General features: G+C 43.2%; 1 pseudogene; it reads left to right on the top strand.

Annotated features, from left to right (window-relative positions):
• The first annotated feature begins 849 nt into the window (after window positions 1-849).
• LOC110485116 lies at window positions 850-11,269 on the top strand (annotated as a pseudogene).
• Window positions 11,270-13,137: the final 1,868 nt, after the last annotated feature.

Raw genomic sequence — 13,137 nt, 5'->3', positions numbered from 1 at the left:
AATAACAAGTACATGTATTCTAAAGTGTGTAGGCATAGTGCACTTGATTACATTATAATTTTGGTCTACATGCATAATTGTAGCCTACTTTTCCTTCCCGGCACTAGGGCTGCTGAATCAAGTGCACCTACGCTTAACAGTGCGAAACAAATGTAAAAAAATAAAATAAATAGGAAAGCAAGGCTTTATTAGTTTATAAATCATGTCTTTGGGTTTATTGTTTTTTATGGAAATGCTTGGAGATCACGATAGACCTGTTGGTAACCGCTGTTGTGGCCTTTTACTTACGAAGCACATCGGAGCATAAATTTAAATAACTTTCCCCACTACAGATTGACCGTTTATTAGTAAGGAAGGGCAAAGGCCTGCAAATGACTAAACCTGATATTTGCCCAAAAGTATACTGGTGAGAAGAATCTGTAGTAAAACTCAAGACTCGAGAATAAACTGTCTAACAAAATGAATAATTAGACATTCGAAACCACCTGGAACCATTTACAAACGTATTGGAATGACCACACAAACTGAAATTGTCATTCATGGGCTGCGGGCAACCGTAATTTGAAAACCACAAATCAGAATGTATATATTGCAGTCGATGACCACCCTGCCACTTGCTACTGGGAGGAGAATATAACCATTATACAAGATGGAACTGTGACTGCAATGATTGACCTAACATGTCAAAGTTGTTTGTAGAAAAACGTTTTGTTTATGAGAATGAATGAAATACCTAGTGATGAGTTAGGCAATCATAGGTATACTGAGCCCATAAAGCATGGATGAAAACTTTCATCACTGAAGAATCATTTGATAAAATGGCAGTATATTGCAAAGTAGACTACGATTATGCGTGTAGGCCAACATTATAATGTAAAATCTGAATGGCTATGTCTATAGACTTTAGGATACTTGTTTTACTGATAACTATACAATACTGGTCCGTGGTTGCCAGCAATGGAGTGTCAGGAAATGTAGAAACTGAAATTCCAAATTCAAGTGTTGTAGTTATCCATCTGACTAGCTTTTAGCTTTTGCACTCAACATGGAAATATAATTGTTGTATTGAAGAATACAAGGCTTATCAAGAGACTACGCATGTTTATTCATGTAACACACCGACTGTGTTATATTACGATGAGCTATATTATAATCACTAGGCCTATGCATTGCATGCAGAATGTTAATGAATGTGATGATGAGTTACTATGAATGTCATCAGATCGATATAAGCATTAATTAATTGCATAAAGGATATATCTCTGTTCACTTCCTGCAAGAGAAAGTTTGACACTAGACAACATATTTTGTTTTATTTTGTATTATTATATAATTTACAAAAATAAACATTTGAATATTAAAACGTATCTACTTGCAGAGAAACAGCTCAACATTTACATTACTTTCAGTCATGTAACAGACTCCCATCCATTGCGACCCACAGAAGCAACCAGCTTCAACACCCTGCTCAAGAGCATGTCGACAGCTCTCCCACAAGGTCAAAAACGGGGACCCAAACCAGCAACCTATCAGCCACCGCCCCAAGCTCCCAACTGCCAGGCCACCAGCCCTCCAATATCCACAGTTCCCCAAGAGCTGCCCCTTCACATCGGTTACACCAGCCTAATCTCGGGAGTTGATACGCTTGAAGTCATAAACAGCTCAATACATTAAGCACAGCAAAGAGCTGCTGGCAAAACGCATGAAAGTGCTGTTTGAATGAATGCTTACGAGCCTGCTGGTGCCTACCGTCGCTCAGACTGCCCTATCAAATCATAGACCTAGTTATAACATAATAACACAGAAATACGAGCCTTAGGTCATTAATATGGTTGAATCCGGAAACTATAATTTTGAAAACAAAACGTTTATTCTTTCTGTGAAATACAGAAACGTTCCGTATTTTATCTAATGGGTGGCATCCCTAAGTCTAAATATTGCTGTTACATTGTACAACCTTCAATGTTATGTCATAATTACGTAAAAATTCTGCCAAATTAGTTCCCAACGAGCCAGGCGGCCCAAACTTGCATATACACTGACTCTGCGTGCAATGAACGCAAGTGAAGTGACACAATTTCACCTGGTTAATATTGCCTGCTAACCTGTCTTTTAGCTAAATATGCAGGTTTAAAAATATATACTTCTGTGTATTGATTTTAAGAAAGGCATTGAGGTTTGTGGTTAGGTACACGTACCGCATCGATTATATGCAACGCAGGACACGCTAGATAAACTAGTAACATCTTTAACCATGTGTAGTTATAACTAGTGATTATGATTGATTGATTGTGTTTTATAAGATAAGTTGAATGCTAGCTAGCAACTTACCTTGGCTTCTTACTGCATTCGCGTAACAGGCAGGCTCCTCGTGAGGCAGGTGGTTAGAGTGTTGGACCAATTAACCGTAAGGTTGCAAGATTGAATCCCTGAGCTGACAAGGTAAAAAATATGTTGTTCTGCCCCTGAACAGGCAGTTAACCCACCGTTCCCTGGTAGGCCGTCATTGAAAATAAGAATTTGTTCTTAACTGACTTGCCTGGTTAAATAAAGGTTAAAAAATAAATAAATGTCTGTCTCTCTGTGCTTGCGTGTGTTGCGTGTGTGTGTGATCAGATTTGTCTGCATCCACAGAAGTTTCTTTTTGTGGCATTTACAGGTAGACTCTGCAAAATAACATCATAACCACAGCACTGATGTTGGGTGATTAGGCCTGGTTCACAGTCGGCATTCCAATTCCCAAAGGTGTTCGATGAGGTTGAGGTCATGGCTCTGGGCAGGCCAGTCAAGTTCTTCCACACCGATCTCGACAAACCATTTCTGTATGGTCCTCGCATTGAGCATGGGGGCATTGTCATGCTGAAACAGGAAATGGCCTTTCCCAAACTGTTGCTACAAAGTTGGTAGCACAGAATTGTCTAGATTGTCATTGTATGCTGTAGCATTAAGATTTCCCTTCACTGGAACTAAGGGGCCTAGTCCGAAACATGAAAAAGAGCCCCAGACCATTATTCTTCCTCCAACAGACTTTACAGTTGGCACTATGCATTCAGGCAGGTATTGTTCTCCTGGCATCTGCCAAATCCAGATTCATTGGTCGGACCGCCAGATGTTGAAGCGTGATTCATCACTCCAGAGAACGCGTTTCCACTGCTCCAGATACCAGTGGTGGCAAGCTTTACACCACTCCAGCCGACACTTGGCATTGCGCATGGTGATCTTAAGCTTGTGTGCAGCTGCTCGGCAATGGAAACCAATTTCATGAAGCTTCCAACGAACAGTTATTGTGCTGACGTTGCTTCCAGAGGCAGTTTGTAACTCGGTAGTGTGTTGCAACCAAGGACAGACGATTTTTATATATGGCTGTGTGCTCAATTTTATGCACCTGTCAGCAATTTTATGCACCTGTCAGTTGCCTAAATAGCCGAATCCACTAATTTGAAGGGGTGTCCACATACTTTTGTGTGTATATATAGTGTATACCCCCCGAACAAAACTGCTGGCTCTGAAGTTTTCTTTTTACACGGTCCTTTTCAGCACGGTTCCAGCAACTATGGTGGATATGTAACCAGGCAAACTTAGTAGAGATTGGTTTGGCTCGGCTTAGTTGGGCTCAGTAGTAGGAAAATCGCTATACACACATAAAGCTGACTCTAGCTCTTTCTCCCTTCTCCCCCCGATTTAAGCTGAGGAATAAGCTGAACCAGGACCAGAGTGCCAAGTTGCAATAGCAGCGTGAGAGCCTGAGCAAGCGCAGCCTGGAGGTGGCCACCATGGACAAGCGAGTGGCCGAACTCCGCGAACGCCTGTGGAAGAAGAAGGCAGCGCTACAGCAGAAGGCGAACTTGCCCGTGAGTCAAGTCGATGTTCAAAAGCTTTATTGTTCCCTTAGGGCAGTGGACCACATCAGCCCCACATTTTTTTAAATGAAGCTTAGGAATGGGGCCAGGGAAATGTATCACCACTCCAATTCATAGATGCAAGACCTCACTGTCCATGAGATAAATGTGATGTGTGCAGGAGTAATATTTTACTCCTGCATCCCTACATCAGGGATGGGCAACTTTGATGGGGGTGGGGGCCACAGAAAATCGGAACTAATCACGAGGGTCCACAGAGGCTCAAGGGTCTGAATACCCACATCCATACTTTGGGGGTCACAAAGTGACATTTTGTTGCAAGTAAAACATTTTAGCAGCTCCCTCTTGACAGCAGATAGTTGAGACCCCCATTGAGTTCCTAAAAACATTTATAATTCTATTTATTATTATTTTTTAATGGAAAGTGATCCGCGGGCCGCCAGTTGCCCATCCCTGGCCTACATAGGGTGACATAACATATAAGGCTCATAATAAGATTTTATAAAGGCTCATATATGCTAATAACAACTAATAAAGTGTCATACCTGCTAACTTTAGATAATGTGTTACCCAAACATTCTCTCCAGGTCCCCACAAAGAGCCAGGCCCTGCAGCCATGTGGTCCTTCCAGGGTGGCGGCCGTGGGTCCTTACATCCTGTCCTCCACTGCGGCCCCAGGGCCTCCGGTGCCCAGCCGACAGGAGCTGCTGATCAAGCCTGCCTACCCCGACGGCACCATCACCTTACCCATGCCAGACTCCTCCATGAAGGCCCCTCCTAGACCGCTTAAACCCTACCCAGGTAAGAATGTTGTTTTTCGTTATGGATGATTTTACTTTGTGTGTGTTCAATTGTGATTGTGCGCTTGTGGCTGTGTTAGTGTGCATGTGTGTAACTGTGTAGTAGTAGTAGTAGATTGTGTATATCTGCCTTTGCAATTCAAGTGCTCTTTCCATGTGTTAACACTTCTCCCAGCTCCGACAGGTTTTCAGTCATCCAAGAATTTGTGCAATTTTGAATTAATGAAGGGAATTCTTGCTAAAGCCATATTTCATTAATTTAGAAATTAATGTCAGGTGTAGTATAGTGTTTTATTAAACTGATGCTGGGAATATATTCAAAATAAAGACTGCCTCCAGGTTACAGTGATTGTGACGTGTATATGGTTCTGACCCTCTTGATTATGTTTGGTGGACGTTCTTATGTGGACGTCATATGGTTTGGATAATGTTATGTCATTTGGTTTTAATAATGTAAATGTCATATGGTTCAGATAATGTTCTGATGTGATTTCCTCTGTGGTTGCAGGAGATGCCGAGACCCTCAAGGACCAAAAGGGGCGTCACATTTCTATGTTTGCCGCCCCCGCTCCCGTCCACTCACAGAACAATCCGAGCAGCGAGGACCTCTTGAGGGATACCCAGGCACTGATTTTCAGAAGCATTTTTTTGAACGTTCATACAGTATACTTAAAAGATGCTCCCTTGCTATGTTCCTCCCTACCCGACTTCCATCCTTCCTAGAAATGATCACAGACCCACAGAGAATGTGGTCAGAGATATAGATTATTCTGCTTTCCATTTTTATTTTTAGCTTTTCCATAAATGCCCGATTAGACAATGAAGCAGCTTCAATGTATTTTTGATACACAGGGTTGTTTTTTGGTTGGAGCGTTGTACTTGCAACACCATTTGTAGGTTTGATTCCCTCATGGCCCACATACTGGATTTGTGTTTGAACAGTTGCATTGGATAAAACCATCTGTTAACTGACATTGTTGCAGTTATATTATTATGCATTTAATTTTCATCATACTATGTATGTTACGGTCTTCTTGACTTGATAGGCGGGTGGTAAGGCTCTCGGCAAGGTGCCACCTCCTATCCCTACCAAGCCCCCGACTTTCGGCAAACCGCCCTACAGCACGGGCACCTTCCCGGGCAAGGCAAAACCGTACGCCTCCCTCCATCTGTGTGCACCTCCGCCCATCCACAGCCACACCCTGCCTCTGCCACCCAAGCAGGAGGCTCCTCCGGCGGCTACGGTGCGCCCCTTCACCCCGGATCCTCCAGAGTTCCACAGCGGCAGTGCCTGTCCTCCAGAAGCTACAGACGGTGGCTGCCTCCTCCATCTACTCCATGTACACCCAACAGCCCAGGACAGGCGGGGGCACTCTGACACGCACGCAGCCCAGAGGTGAGAGAAGGAGCCATGGGCTACTGTCGTGTCTTGGCTACTCCTGTGACTCCTGGATCTTTACCATGTTACTAAACTGAGTAATTTGTTCAAATCATTCTGCATTTTCTGTTATTGTTTTGGAAAATACTCTTTTAAAAGATGTTATTGTGTTAGCATGCTAGATTGACCATTCACTCTCTCTCTGATAATGTATGGAAAATCAGTCATCTCAGGCAGTGGGGGGCAGCAGTCGCTCCTCCAGGACTCCATTTGGGGGCCGGCGATTTCGAGGTGGACCAGGGGGGTCCCGGCCTGGCGTCTCTGGCACCTGAGAGCCAGTGGGGCCAGGAGACGGAGCGGGCCCCTCGTCCCTTCAGCCCCACCAAGCTCCTCCCCTTCATCTCGCACCCTCACCGGCACCCCAGCGACGCCGACCTGGAAGCCCTGCGCCGTCGGCTGCACCATGCCCCGCGACCCCTCAAGAAGCGCAGCTCCATCACAGAGCCTGAGGGCCCCGCGGGGCCCAACATCCAGAAGCTTCTCTACCAGAAGACCACACTGGCCGCCATGGAGACTGGTGTGGCGTCTCCCTACGAGGGTGAAGGTGGAGGAACATGGAAGGAGGGGGCCAGTGCCGGTGGAGCCCCAGACTGCACTGGTACGTCCCAAGTTTTCACCGCTGCAGCGTCCCTCGCTGAGACCGAGGAAGATGCACAGGTGCCCCCCCGCTCGCCCATCCCAGAGCCCTCTTCCTCCTCCAGCCACACCATGCCCCCGTTGCTGGAGGAAGAGGAGCCAGATCCCTGCCACCCGCCCCCCCCATCAGCCAGAAACCTACTTGGAGGAGTACCCACCCCCCTCCATACCCCAGCGCAGGGGAGCAGGACCTGGGGGAGGACACCCTCAACATGAAGGCTCCGGAGGTCACGGGACAGGTGACTCTGCCTCCGGTATGTAAGCCACACCAAATACCCCATACTAGCATACTATATAGTATGAGGTCATGTTTTAGCCAAACATACTAAAAGTTGTGCTGGTATGGATATTGGGGTACATGCAGTAAAATTCCATGTAACCGTTGAGTCAAGGTAATCTCCTTTTATGCACTCTGGACATGCGTTGGTGTACCCAACTCGCCTGGTACTCAGCGCTCTATTGTCCCTCTAGTCTAACCACTCGGACATAAATGCAATTGAAAATCACATCAAACATTTATCAGAACAGTATCATGTTTTTCAAACTCACCGCACTGTGATTGATCAATTTGAAGAAAGAAGTTCAACAACAGCTTGAAACTCACTGGAAAACATGGTCATTGTGGATGTTGTTTCAAAGCCTAACGCAACACAATGGACAGCGCTTTCTGAGGTGATGATTTTTTCAAAACCCCAATATGCAAATTAGAGCTTATGTGGGCCTGTATATGAAATGCGTGTTCTTATAAGCCCAGACTTTTCTATATGTAATCCAGTGTGAAAGCAGGGTTTTGATGGTTGCCACTGAAGAGGATACTGCTACTATATTTATTTTCAGCTGCTCATATTAAGCACATGCTCCACTATAAATCAGGAGTAGCCTACCAGTCCGCCATGGCAGGAAAGCGGCCTCCATTCACTATTCGAGAGCAGATGTTTTTTGCCCCTGTTCCTGGCCATTTGATAAGGGGCAATTCATTCTAAATCGATACTAATTTTACATAAAGTAAAATATATTTTGATTTGTTTAACACTTTTTTGGTTACTACATGATTCCATATGTGTTATTTGATAGTTTTGATGACTTCACTATTATTCTACAATGTAGCAAATAGTACAAATAAAGAAAAACCCTGGAATGAGTAGGTGTGTCCAAACCTTTTGACTGGTACTGTATTAGTCAAGACTAAATTGATGGGTGAAAATATGATCGCTTGATGAGAGGACAGCATGTGCAGTCTGAGGCAAGGAACAGAGCGCAAGCTTTCATTTGCGACTTTAATCATCAATGGCCTACAGTCGCATCATGCACCCCATCATCACAACTAAAGTTATCAAATAGCTCTAAATCTAGTGTATAGGACCTGTTTCAAATTGTCACTTTTACACTCAACAAAGCCACTTCATATGTACACTCGCTCCGGAATAGGAAAAATATCCTTTGTTTTATTCAACATTTTTTTTTTCAAATTTTTCCACATTTTGTTACTTTACAGCCTTTGAGGGACTACATTTGTTTCCCTTTCATCAATCTACATGCAATAACCCATAATGACATTGAAAAAATATTTACATAAGTATTCAGACACTTTACACTCTATTTTGTTAAAGCACCTTTGGCAGCGATTACAGCCTCGAGTCTTCTTGGGTATAAAAGCATGGCACACCTGTATTTGGGGATTTTCTCCTATTCATCTTTGCAGATCCTCTCAAGCTCTGTTAGGTTGGATGGTGAGCGTTGCTGCACAGCTATTTTTCAGATCTCTCCAGACATGTTCGATTGGGTTCAAGTCCGGGCTCTGGCTGGCTGGGCCACTCAAAGACATTCAGAGACTTGTCCAAAAGCCACTCCTGTGTTGTCTTGGCTGTGTGCTTAGGGTCGTTGACCTGTTGAAAGGTGAACCTACGCCCCGGTCTGAGGTCCTGAGTGCACTGGAGCAGGTTTTCAACAAGGATCTCTCTGTATTTTGCTCCATTCATCTTTCCCTCGATCCTGGCTAGTCTCCTATTCCCTGGTCTGAATACTTATGTAAATGTGTTATTTCATTTTTTTTCAAATAAATTGGCAACAATTTCTAAAAACACTTTTCGCTTTGTCATTATTGCGTGTAGATTGCTGAGGGGAAAAATAATATTTAATCAATTTTAGAATAAGGCTGTAACATACAGTCAGTCGCCCACTATTATTAGAGTTAGTTTTTTTTTATCTCTCCCCTCCTTCTCTCCCTCACCCCTCCTCTTGCTCTCATCTCCTCCAACTCTCCCACCTTGTTCCCTCTCTTATCTCCTTCTCCCTCTGCCCTCCTTCCCTTTCTTTCTTCCATTCCTACCTCACTCTACCTCTCCGTGTCTCTCTCTTCCAGGACTCCACTGCACTGTGCGGCCTCCTGTAACAATGTGCAGGTGTGTAAGTTCCTGGTGGAGTCCGGGGCTGCTGTGTTCGCCACCACCTACAGTGACATGCAGACAGCGGCAGACAAGTGCGAGGAGATGGAGGAGGGCTACGCACAGTGCTCCCAGTTCCTCTACGGTGAGACCGCTAGTGTAATCTGACTGGAGACAAAGCACAAACATGATTTGCTCAAAACAATCCGTGTGTCTACTCTTTTTCCGTTTTGCACTCGACCCCTCCGCTGGTTTACAAAATGTAGCTACCCTCATCTACTCTAACATTCTGCCCTCCATAACACGTTTTAGCGGAAATTGAATCTTAACGTCTTGTTCCTGACGAGTTGGGTGTGACTTTGTGTTGATGCAGGTGTACAGGAGAAGATGGGCATCATGAACCGTGGGGTGGTGTACGCCCTATGGGACTACGAGGCTGAGGTCGATGACGAGTTGGCCTTCCAGGAAGGCAACTGCATGACGGTGCTGCGGCGCGAGGACAAGGACGAGATAGAGTGGTGGTGGGCACGCTGCGGAGACCGAGAGGGCTACATTCCAAGAAACCTGCTAGGGGTGAGCAAGAGAGAGAGTAGGGACACTAGCCTGGCCACACATATGCTCTACCCCTAGTTCCTAAGTCCTAGGCACTCCTGTAGACCTGAAATGATTGGATAGGTGTAAGAAATGTGGCAAAAAATCATAGGCAGAGTGAAGAGCAGTCAATTTGGAATCCAGCAAATTGTCTGTGGGCTGCAGCTCCATATTGTATTCAGAGCAGTGGTTTAGTATAGGAATATCCAGTGGTTTTGACCAAGGGCCATTTCCACAAAGCGTCTAAGAGGAGGAATGCTTATCTAGGATCTCTCCATATACCGTAAAATTTCCATTAAAAGGCAAGCCTCCAACAAACTCCGGTCACTAATGGCCGGGCATCACAAAATAAATGGCAGTCTGTATTAAGTGTAGGGTCGAAACAGGGTAATTACCAGTAGGTTATGCATGCACGCATTTTCTCACACTGCTCCAGTGGGATTTCACAGCATCTCTACCAAAGAGTTCAGAATTGGTTTTCAATCCTCTCTCTACCTCACGCTGGATGATTGATCCCCATCTGCCAAAATGCAATAATTCTGTCTGTGTAGCCAGCAAAAAAAAACCTGACAACCGTGTTCTTATTTATTTAACCTAAGGCAAGTCAGTTAAGAACAAATTCTTATTTACAATGACGGCCTACATAGAGGTCCCTTTGTCCCTTTAGGGCACCTGTAACACCCCCCTGCTTACCTACGTTGGAATGCTGGGAATGTTTTGTCCTGTGAAACGCATTAAACAATGCCCACGTTAGTTTCTACTCCTGTCTAATGTTCTGTCCTTATATTAGTTGTATTAGTAATACATTGTGCTATGCAACGCTAATATTTCTTAGTCACGCATGCCTTGTAAAGACCTACCAGCTCTATGCGTAACCTCCTTGACAAAAACTCTGCCATTTCACATATGGAGATCATCCCAGATCTGGCAATGATTAATAGATTTCTTTAACTAGTGGGGGAAATCCTGTCACTTAAGAATGTTATGTAATAATGCTGAATCTAAATTGAGACATCTAAATGAGAATCTCAGCCCCCTGCTTACCATAGTTATATGATCTTTAAAATGGTATTTTCTTATTTTTTTTAGCTGTATCTGAGGATCAAGCCACGGCAGAGGAGCTTGGCTTAAATTATATCGGCTCACGTTCCACTCTACTCGCTGAAAACTACTCCGACTCGAAGTTCACGAAGAAGTGACTTTTTGAAAGGCGAATGAAGAACCTAAAAGTCCAGTGCTTACATTTCACACTTCTGGTCTTTTGGATGCCAAAGTCAAGCATTCCACTTCAAGCTTTTGGACCTGTCTGTGAAAGACCCATATCATGCTAAAGGGTTTTCAACCTATGTATGGATAATATTCACATGGTCATGCTGTTTCCTTTTCACTGCAGGAATGTATACACCGCGCAACATTTGTAATGGAGACTTCTGAACAGTGTTTTTTTTTTTTTGTAGACGTGTGATTTTTCTGAGCAGAATCCATTTGTAAGGGTTTGTAACTGTGGCAGTTGGAAATGTAAAGCTTTTTCTACGTCATGGCAAGCTTATATCCACACAAGATACAGTATATAAAAACTTTGGTTGTGTATTTGACTATTTTCCTTTATCTTCCGTTATCACAAACAATCTTGCTGTGGGTATACAGTGCCTTCAGAAAGTATTCATACCACTTGACTTATTCCACATTTTGTGTTACAGCCTGAATTCAAAATTGATTAAATTAGTTTATTTTCTCACCAATCTACACACCATAATGACAAACGGAAAACATGGTTTAGAAATGTTTGCAAATGGATTGAAAATGAAATACAGAAATATCTAATTAACAAGTATTCACACCCCTGAGTCATTACATGTTACATTACAGCTGAGTCTTTCTGGATTAATCTCTCTCTAAGAGCTTTACACACCTGGGTTGTACAATATTTGCACATTATAATTTAAAAAAATTCTTCAGGCGCTTTCAAGTTGGTTGATCATTGTTAGACAGCCATTATCAATTCTTGCCATAGATTTTGAATCCAATTTAAGTCAAAACTGTTACTAGGCCACTCGGGGACATTCAATATCATCTTGGTAAGCAACTCCAGTGTATATTTGGCCTTGTATTTTAGGTTATTGTCATGTTGAAAGGTGAATTTGTCTCCCAGCATCTGTTGGAAAGTAGACTCAACCAAGGTTTCCTCTAGGATTTTACCTGTACTTAGCTCTATTCTGTTTTATTTTATCCCCAAAAAACTCCCTAGTCTTTGCCGGTGACAAGCATGCCCATAACATGATGCAGCCACCACCATGCTTGAAAATATGAAGAGTGGTAATCAGTGATATGTTGTGTTGGATTTCCCTCAAACCTAACAATATTCAGGACATAAAGTTAATTTGTTTGCCACAATTTTTTGCAGTTTTAGTTTAGTGCCTTATTGCAAACAGGATGCATGTTTTGGAATATTTATTTATGTACAGGCTTTCTTTTTTTCACTCTGTCATTTAGGTTAGTATTGTGAAGTAACTAATGTTGTTGAACCATCCTCAGTTTCTCCTATCACAGCCATTAAACTGTAACTGTTTTAAAGTCACCGTTGACCTCATGGTGAAATCCCTGAGCAGTTTCCTTTCTCTCCGTCAACTGAGTTAGGAAGGACGCCTGAACCTTTTGTAGTGACTGGGTGTATTGATACACCATCCAAAGTGCAATAACTTAACCATGCAACCAGCAAAGGGACATTCAATGTATGTTTTTAAGTGTTTTACCAAGTATCATGGGCATTCTTTGTGAGGCATTGGAAATCCTCCCTGGTCTTTGTGGTTGAATCTGTGTTTAAATTCACTGCTCGACTGAGGTACCTTGCAGATGATTGTATTTGTGGGGTACAGAGATGAGAGTCATTCAAAAATCATGTTAAACACTATTGCACATAGTGAGTCCATGCATCTAATGTGACTTGTTAAGCAAAAAAAAAGGTGTTGAATACCTACTGACTCAAGACATTTCAGCTTTTCATTTTTAATTCATTAATTTTAATTCATTTGTGTGTAGACCCGTGACACAATCTGCTTTAATCCATTTTAAATTCAAGCTGTAACACAACAACAATGTGGGAAAAGGGGTGTGAACACTTTCTAAAGACACTGTAGTTCCACCTAGATTTGAAGCTCTGTAATGTTGTGTTACTTTCAGTTTTCCTATCAATGTTTATTTTCCAATGTTTTTGTAGAACATTTTGTGTGTGTGTGTGTGTTTAAGTACTGTATGTAGCCTGGCATGCTGTGCTATGAAGTGCTAATAATGTTGAATGCACAAGCTTCAGCGGCATTGCTCAACATCCCCTCCTCATTCCAAACCTTCATATCTTAAAGAGATGCTCAACGTTGTTCGTGGAAAGGTATCGTCCTGTAGGTTTTTGTGCCAACCATAATCTAGCCCAT

Source organism: Oncorhynchus mykiss, chromosome 13, assembly GCF_013265735.2.
Source record: "Oncorhynchus mykiss isolate Arlee chromosome 13, USDA_OmykA_1.1, whole genome shotgun sequence".
Lineage (NCBI taxonomy): Eukaryota > Metazoa > Chordata > Actinopteri > Salmoniformes > Salmonidae > Oncorhynchus > Oncorhynchus mykiss.
Note: the sequence above shows the minus strand (reverse complement) of the source record. Positions and strands in the feature narration are given on the sequence as shown.